Source organism: Hordeum vulgare, chromosome 1H, assembly GCF_904849725.1.
Source record: "Hordeum vulgare subsp. vulgare chromosome 1H, MorexV3_pseudomolecules_assembly, whole genome shotgun sequence".
NCBI lineage: Eukaryota > Viridiplantae > Streptophyta > Magnoliopsida > Poales > Poaceae > Hordeum > Hordeum vulgare.
In genome coordinates this window covers 147,246,413-147,256,302 of record NC_058518.1, presented here as the reverse complement: position 1 = coordinate 147,256,302, position 9,890 = coordinate 147,246,413, and positions in this window count along the sequence as shown.

Sequence of the window (9,890 nt, the reverse complement as noted above, 5' to 3'; positions counted from 1 at the left end):
TACGGCTAATGCATAGGGGACGACCTTCGTCCTTTCTCTTTCTTCTGCCATGGTCGGGCTTTGAGTCTTACTCAAATTCACACCCTACGACACAGCCAAGAACTCCTTCTTTGCCAATCTATTTTGAACTCCTCAAAAACTTGTCAAGGCATGCATTTCGTTGAAAGTTCTATTAAATGCTTCGATCTATCTCCACAGATCTTGATGCTCAATGTTCAAGTAGCTTAATCCAGGGTTTCCTTTGAAAAACTCCTTTCAAACAACCCTTTATGCTGTCCAGAAATTCTACATTATTTCCGATCAACAATATGTCAACCACATATACTCATCACAAATTCTATAGTGCTCCCACTCACTTCTTTGGAAATACAAGTTTGTCACAAACCTTGTATAAACCCAAAAACTTTGATCATCTCATCAAAGCGTATAATCTGACTCTGAGATGCTTGCTCCAGTCCATAGAAGGATACTTGTTAGCATCCTTAGGATTCACAAAACCTTCTGGTTGTATCACATACAACCTTTCCTCAAGGAAACCGTTGAGGAAACAATGTTTTGACATCCTATCTGCAAGATTTCATAAATAATGCAGCAAATGCTAACATATTTCCAACAGACTTTTAGCATCGCTATGAGTGAGAAAGTCTCATCATAGTCAACTCTTTGAATTTGTCAAAAACATCTTTGCGACAAGTCGAGCTTTCTTGGTGATGACATTAACCATCATTGTCTGTCTTCTTTTGAAAATACATCTGTACCCAACAGCCTTACGACCATCAGGTAGTTCTTCCAAAGTCTACACTTTGTTTTCATACAAGGATCCTACCTCGGATTTCATGGCGTCTAGCCATTCATCGGAATCCTGACCCACCATCGCTTCTCCATAGCTCGTAGGTTCATTGTTGTCCAACAACATGACCTCCAAGATAGGGTTATGTACCACTCTGGAGCAGTACGTGACCTTGTTGACCTACGAGGTTTATAGTAACTTGATCTGAAGTTTCATGATCGCTATCATTAGCTTCCACTTCAATTGGTGTAGGTGCCATAGGAACAACTTCCTGCGCCCTGCTACACACTGGTTGAAGTGACGGTTCAATAACCTCATCAAGTTCCACCATCCTCCCAATCAAGTCTTTTGAGATAAACTTTTCCTTGAGAAAGGACCCGTTTCTAGAAACAAACACTTTGCTTCAGGGTCTGAGATAGGAGGTATACCCAACTATTTTGGGTGTCCTATGGAGATGCATTTATCCACTTTGGATTCGAGCTTATCATGCTGAAACTTTTTTCACATAAGCATCGCAGCCCCAAACTTTAAAGAAACAACACCTTAGGTTTCGTCAAACCATAGTTCATACGGTGTCATCTCAACGGAATTACGTGGTGCCCTATTTAAAGTGAATGCAGTTGTCTCTAATGCCTAACCCATAAACGATAATGGTAATTCGTTAAGAGACATCATAGTATGCACCATATCAAATAGGGCGTGGCTATAACGTTCGGACACACCATCACACTATGGTGTTCCAGGTGGCACGAGATGTGAAACCAATTTCACATTGTCTTAGTTGTGTACCAAACTCTCAACTCAGATATTAATCACTATAATCATATCGTGGACATTTTATACTCTTGTCACGACGATCTTCAACTTCACTCTGAAATTACTTGAACCTTTCAATAATTCAAACGTGTGTTTCATCAATTAAATACACTAGTATCTACTCAAATCATCCGTGAAGTAAGAACATAATCATATCAACTACGTGCCTCGGCACTCATTGGACTGCATACATCAAAATGTATTACTTCCAATAAGTAACTTTCTTATTCCATCTCACTGGAAAAATGATGCCTTCAGTCATCTTGCCCATGTGGCATGATTTGCATGTCTCAAGTGATTCGAAATCAAGTGAGTCCAAACGATCCATTTGCATGGAGTTTCTTCATGCGTTTACACCAATAGACATGGTTCGCATGTCTCAAACGTTTCAAAAATGAGTGAGCCCAAAGATCCATCAATATGGAGCTTCTTCATGCGTTTGATACCAATATGACTCAAGTGGCAGTGCCACAAGTAAGTGGTACTATCATTACTATTTGTATCTTTTGGCACCAATATTATGAACATGTGTAACACTACGATCGAGATTCAATAAACCAATGAAGGTTTTCATTCAAGCAAATAGAATAACCATTATTCTCTTTAAATGAATAATTGTATTGCAGTAAACACGATCTAATCATGTTCATGCTCAACGCAAACACCAAATGACACTTATTTAGGTTCGACACTAATCTCGAAATAGAGGGAGCATGTGATGGTTATTACATCAACCTTGGAAACACTTCCAACACACATCGTTATCTTTCCTTTAGCTACTCTCTGTTTATTGTGTAGCTTTTATTTTCGAGTTACTAACACTTAGAAACCGAACCGGTATCTAATACCCTGGTACTACTAGGAGTACTAGTAAAGTACACATCAATATCATGTATATCCAATATACTTTTGTCGACCTTCCCAGCCTTCTCATCTACCAAGTAACTAGGGTAGTTCCGCTCCAGTAACCGTTCCCCTCATAATAGAAGCACTTAGTCTCAGGTTTGGGTTTAACCTGGTTTCTTCACTAGAGCAGCAACTGGTTTGCCTTTCATGAAGTATCCCTTTCTTACCCTTGCCCTTCTCGAAACTAGTGGTTTTACTAACCATCAACACTTGATGCTCCTACTTGATTTCTACCTTCGCAGTAGCTCAAGGATCATCATATCTACCCCTGATATGTTATAGTTCATCACGAAGCTCTAGTAGCGTGGTGGCAGTGACTTTGGAGAACCATCACTATCTTATCTGGAAGATCGACTCCCACTCGATTCAAGCGATTGTAGCACTCGGAAAATCTGAGCACATGCTCAACGATTGAGCTTTTCTCCCTTACTTCATAGACAAAGAATCTTGTCGGGGGTCTCATACCTCTCAACAAGGGTACGAGGCTGAAATCGCTATTTCATCTCTTGGAACATCTCGTATGTCCCGCGACATTCGAAATGTCTTCGGCGCCTCAATTCTAAGCCGTTTAAGCATTATGCACTGAGCTATCATGTAGTCATCAAAAACGTGTATGTCAGATGTTCGCAACATCCACAAACGACGCTCAGGGTTTAGCACACCGAGCGGTGCATTAAGAACGTAAGCCTTCTGCGCAGCAATGAGGACAATCCTCGGTTTACGGACCCAGTGTGCATAATTGCTACTATCATCTTTCAACAAAGTTTTCTCTAGGAACATATCAAAAACAGTAGAGCAACAGCGCAAGCTACAACATAATTTGCAAAAACATTTTGACTATGTTCATGATAATTGAGTTTAGCTAATCATATTACTAATAAACTCCCACTCAAATAGACATCCCTCTAGTCATTCGAGTGGCGCATGATCCAAATCCACTAACTCAAGTCTGATCATCACATGAGTTGAGTCTAGCTTCAATGATGAACATCTCCATGTTGATCATATCAACTATATGATTCATGCTCGACCTTTCGGTCTCTTGTGTTTCGAGGCCATGTTTGTACATGCTAGGCTCGTCAAGTTTAACCCGAGTGTTCCGCGTGTGCAACTGTTTTGCACCCGTTGTATGTGAATGTTGAGTCTATGATACGTCTCAAACGTATCTATAATTTTTGATGGTTTCACGCTGTTATCTTGTCTTCTTTGGTTGTTTTATGTACCTTTTATATCTTTTTTGGGACCCACTTATTAATTCAGTGCCAAGTGTGAGTTCCTTTTTTTCTGTGTTTTTGACTCTTTTCAGATCTGATTTTGGAACGGAGTCCAAACGGAAGAAAAACCCCAAAATGATTTTTCCCGAACGGAAGAAGACCAGGGGGCTTTTGGGCCAAGCCGGGTGGGCTCCAGGGAGCCCACAAGCCCCCACTCCACCACCAGGTGGAGGCAGCGGTGGGCGGGCTGGTGGCCTCCCTGGCTGCCCCCTGACCTAGGTCTTTGGCCTATAAATTCCCAAATATTCCGCAAAAAATCAGGGGAGCCTCGAAAATACTTTTCCGCCGCCGCAAGCTTCCGTTTCCGCGAGATCTCATCTGGAGACCCTTCTCGGCACCCTACCGGAGGGGACTTTGGAGTTGGAGGGCTTCTTCATCATCATCATCGCCCCTCCAATGACTCCTGAGTAGTTCACTTCAGACCTACGGGTCCGTACTTAGTAGCTAGATGGCTTCTTCTCTCTCTTGGATCTTCAATACAAAGTTCTCCATGATCTTCATGGAGATCTATCCGATGTAATATTCTTGGCGGTGTGTTCGTAGAGATCCGATGAATTGTGGATTTGTGATCAGATTATCTATGAATTATATTTGAGTCTTTGCTGATTTCTTATATGCATGATTTGATATCCTTGTAAGTCTCTCCGAGTCTTGGGTTTTGTTCGGCCAACTAGATCTATGATTCTTGAAATGGGAGAAGTGCTTGGTTTTGGGTTCTACCATGGTGACCTTTCCCAGTGACAGTAGGGGCAGCAAGGCACACATCAAGTAGTTGCCATCAAGGGTAAAAAGATGGGGTTTTTATCATTGGTTTGAGATTATCCCTCTACATCATGTCATCTTGCTTAAGGCGTTACTCTGTTCTTATGGACTTAATACACTAGATGCATGCTGGATAGCGGTCGACGTGTGGAGTAATAGTAGTAGATGCAGAAAGTATCGGTCTACTTGTTTCGGACGTGATGCCTATAGAAATAATCATTGCATATATATCGTCACGACTTTGCGCGGTTCTATCAATTGCTCGAAAGTAAGTTGTTCAACCACCGTCTACTTGCTTTCATGAGAGAAGCCACTAGTAAACACTACGGCCCCCGGGTCTATTCACATCCATCGTTTACACCTCCGCTTTTACTTTGCTTTGTTACTTTGTTGCTTTCAGTTCTCACTTGGCAAACAATCTATAAGGGATTGACAACCCCTTCATAGCGTTGGGAGCAAGTTTTTGTGTTTGTGCAGGATCTTGAGATACTCCTCCACTGGATTGATACCTTGGTTCTCAAACTGAGGGAAGTACTTACCACCGCTACGCTATATCACCCTTTCCACTTCGAGGGAACACCAACGCAAGGCTCCAAGGCCACGGGGGAAATCCTTTGCATACTTGCCTAGGAAGTCCCTTAAGGTGTAGCCGCAGCAGAAAGATCAAGCCAAGTATTCTCCCGTCGACGTCCCTATTTGTGGCGCCTTTGGAAGGTCTTTTGTTGCAGTAGCAGAAGTATTTCTGGCGCCGTTGCCGGGGAGGAGAGATCAAGATCTATCCAAGTAGGTCTCACAAACTCATCTCCTGCATTTACTTTTGTTGCGAGTTGCCTCTCGTTTTCCTCTCCCCCACTTCACATTTGCCGTTTTCATTCACCTTTCTCCTTCGCCGTTTTCTTTTGCCCTTGCCGGTTTCTTGCTTGCTTGTGTGCTTGTTTGTTTGTTGAAGACATCATGTCTGAAAACACCAAACTTTGCGACTTCTCGAGCACTAATAATAATGATTTTATTAGTACTCTGATTGCTCCCGCCACTAGTGCGGAATCGTATGAAATCAACGCAGCTTTGCTGAATCTTGTTATGAAAGAGCAATTCCCTGGCCTTCCTAGTGAAGATGCTGCATCCCATCTCAATACCTTCATTGATCTTTGCGATATGCAAAATAAAAGAGATGTCGATAATGACGTGATTAAGTTGAAACTTTTTTCCTTTCTCGTTGCGAGATCACGCAAAAAACTTGGTTTTCTTCTTTGCCTAAAAATAGTATCGATTCTTGGGATAGGTGCAACGATGCTTACATATCCAAGTATTTTCCGTCGGCTAAGATCATCTTCTTACGTAACGATATCATGAATTTCAAGCAACTTGATCATGAACACGTTGCACAATCTTGTGAGAGGATGAAGCTTATGATTAGAAATTGTCCCGCTCATGGCTTGAGTTTGTGGATAATTATACAAATCTTTTACGTTGGCTTGAATTTCGCTTATCGCAATATCTTGGACTCCGCCTCAGGTGGAACGTTCATGGAAATCACGTTCGGAGACGCTACAAAACTCCTAGACAATATCATGACCAACTACTCTCAGTGGCACACTGAAAGGTCGCCTGCTAGCAAAAAGGTGCACGCTATAGAAGAGATTAACTCGCTTAGTGCTAAGATGGACGATTTGATGAATTTGGTTGCTAGTAGAAACGCTACCGTAGATCCTAATGACATGCCACTATCTTCTTTGATTGGGAGTAGCAACGCTAGTTTGGACGTGAATTTTGTTGGTAGGAATAATTTTGGCAACAACAATGCTTTTAGAGGAAACTATGTTCCTAGGCCTTTTCCTAGTAACTCCTCTAACAATTATGGCAATTCCTACGGAAACACTTATGGAAATCACAATAAATTACCCTCTGATCTAGAGAGTAATATCAAAGAGTTCATCAACTCTCAAAAGATTTTCAATGCGTCCATAGAGGAAAAACTACTCAAAATAGACGATTTGGCTATGAGCGTTGATAGGATGTCTTGTGATATTGATGCTTTGAAAGTTAGATGCGCTCCTCCCAAGATCAACTTGGATGAAACTTTGAAAGCTATGCGTATCTCCATGAATGAGAGCAAAGAAAGAACCGCCCAAATTCGTGCTAGACATGAATGGTTTAAAAGGGTGCGGTCTAGTGATGCAAATCATGAAGATCTTAAAGTGCTTGGTGTGTCTCCTCTTGAATCTTTGTTTTCGCGTGTCAATCCTACTTATGGAGGGGCTGGATATGAATCCGCATTGGTTGAAAAACGCCCCAATGATACGGAGTCGACCTATCTTGATGATAAAGGTGTGGAGAGTGGAGTAGAAGAAGTCAAAATTTTGGGTAGTAATGAAACTCCCACATTGGATTTCAAGGAATTCAATTATGATAATTGCTCCTTGTTTGAATGCATTTCTTTGATGCAATCCATTGCAAACTCTCCACATGCTTATAGCCAAAGCAAAGCCTTTACCGCCCATATCGTAGATGCTATGATGAAATCTCTTCAAGAGAAGCTCGAACTAGAAGTCTCTATACCTAGAAAACTTCATGATGAGTGGGAACCTACTATCAAAATCAAGATCAAAAACTATGAGTGCAATGTTTTGTGTGATTTGGGTGCTAGTGTTTCCGCGATCCCAAAGTCTTTATGTGATATTCTTGGTTTTCATGAGATTGAAGAGTGTTCTCTTAATTTGCATCTTGTGGATTCTACTGTCAAGAAACCCATGGGGAGGATCGATGATGTTCTTATTGTTGCCAATAAGAACTATGTACTCGTGGATTTCATTGTACTTGATATACATTGCAATCCTTCATGTCCCATTATTCTTGGTAGACCTTTCCTAAGGACTATTGGTGCTATCATTGATATGAAGGAACGGAATATTAGATTTCAATTTCCTTTAAAGAAGGGAATGGAGCACTTTCCTAGAAAGAAAATAAGATTGCCTTATGAATCTATGATGAGGGCTACCTATGGTTTGAGCACCAAAGATGACTATACGTGATTCCATCACTTTCGCCTAGCTAAGGGCGTTAAACAAAAGCGTTTGTTGGGAGGCAACCCAACGAATATATCCTTTTTTCTTTCTGTTTTGTGTTTTCCACACTTTCATAATTTTGTTATGATTGCGTTTTTTGTGTTTCTTTTTGCGTTTGTGCCCAGCAAAACCGTTATGATTAGTCTTGGGGATGATAGTTTGGTCATGTTGGAAAAGACAGAAACTTTCTGCTCACGAAAAGAATTTTCATTTTTTTATGTAATAGTTTTTGAGTTGATTCCTTTTTCTTCTGATTTCTACGCAAATTCTTCAGACTGTCGTAATTTGTAAGAATTTATGAAGTACCAAAGGTATACAAAATATACAGATTCCTACAGACTGGTCTGCTGTTAACAGATTCTGTTTTTGTTGTGTTGGTTGCTTATTTTGATGAAACTATGGATAGTATCGGGGGGTATTTGCCATGGAAGATTGAAAGTACAGTAAACCAACATTAGCACAAGTATAATTTATGGTTTTTACAGTACCTAAGGAAGTGGTGGTTTGCTTTCTTGTACTAATGTTATCACGAGTTTCTGTTTAAGTTTCGTGTTGTAAAGTTTTCAAGTTTTGGGTGAAGTTCTTATGGACAAAGAGATAAAGAGTGGCAAGATCTCAAGCTTGGGGACGCCCAAGGCACCCCAAGAGATTCAAGGATGCCATAAAAGCCTAAGCTTGGGGATGCCCCGGGAAGGCATCCCCTCTCTCGTCTTCAATCCATCGGTAACGTTACTTGGGGCTATATTTTTATTCACCACATGTTATGTGTTTTTTCTTGGAGCGTCTTGTATCGTAGGAGTCTTTTATTTTTGTTGTGTCACAATCATCCTTGCTGCACACCTAGAGAGAGAGACATGCACACACCATGATTTTGTCGAGCTTCACTTATATCTTTTGGTAGACAATTCAGCTCACATGTGCTTCACTTATATCTTTTGAGCTAGATACTTTTGCTCTATGTGCTTCACTTATATCTTTTAGAGCACAACGGTGCGTGGCTTGGTAGTTGATCTATGCTTTGAAAGTAGTCTCAAAAGGGGTAGTTATTCAAAGGGATACGAAAACTTCCACCTTCATGTGCATTGAATAGTTAGAGAAGTTTGATTCATCTCAATTAGTTTTGAGTAGTGGTTATGGTAATATTGAAGTCATTCTAGTAAGGTGTTGTGGATCTAGAAATAGTTGTGTTGAAGTTAGTGATTCCCGTAGCATGCACGTATGGTGAACCGCTATGTGATGAAATTTGAGCATGATTAGTATATTGATTGTCATCTTTTGCGTGGCGGTCGGGATCGCGCGATGGTTTATACCTAACAACCCTTCCCCTAGGAGTATGCGTTGAATGCTTTGTTTCGATTACTAATAAAACTTTTGCAACAAGTATATGAGTTCTTCATGACTAATGTTGAGTCCATGGTTTAGATGCACTTTCACCTTCCACCATCACTATCTTCTTAGTGCCGTGCAACTTTCGCCGGTGCACAAAACCCACCATTAGCCTCCCTCAAAACAGCCACCATACCTACCTATTATGGCTTTTTCAAAGTCATTCCGAGATATATTGCCATGCAACTACCACCATGACATGTGCCACCACATCAACTTTGCCTTTGCACGATCGTAAGATAGCTAGCATGATGTTTCCATTGATGTCTATGCCATGCTAGATCATTGCCACGTTACACTACCGAAGGCATTCCATATAGAGTCATAGTTGCTCTAAGTTTTGAGTTGAAAGTGTCATGATCATCATTAATGGAGCATTGCCCCATGTGAAGAAATAAAAGAGGCCAAAGAAGCCCATAAAAAAGAGGCCAAAGAGCCCACCAAAAAAAGAGAGAAGGGACAATGCTACCACTTTTTCCACACTTGAGCATATTAAAGCACCATGATCTTCATGATTGAGAGTCTCTCGTTTTGTCACCGCCATATAGCTATTGGGAAATTTTCATTATATAACTTCGCTTGTATATTCCAATGATAGGCTTCCTCAAAATTGCCTTAGGTCTTCGTGAGCAAGCAAGTTGGATGCACACCCACTAGTTTTCTTTAAGAGCTTTCACATACTCGTAGCTCTAGTGCATCATTTGTATGGAAATCCCTACTCATTCACATTGATATCTATTGATGAGCATCTCCACAGCTCATTGATATGCCTAGTTAATGTGACTATCTTCTCATTTTTTGTCTCGCAACCTCCACTACATTCCACACCATCTATAGTGCTATAACCATGGCTCACGCTCATGTATTGCGTGAGAGTTGAAAATGTTTAAG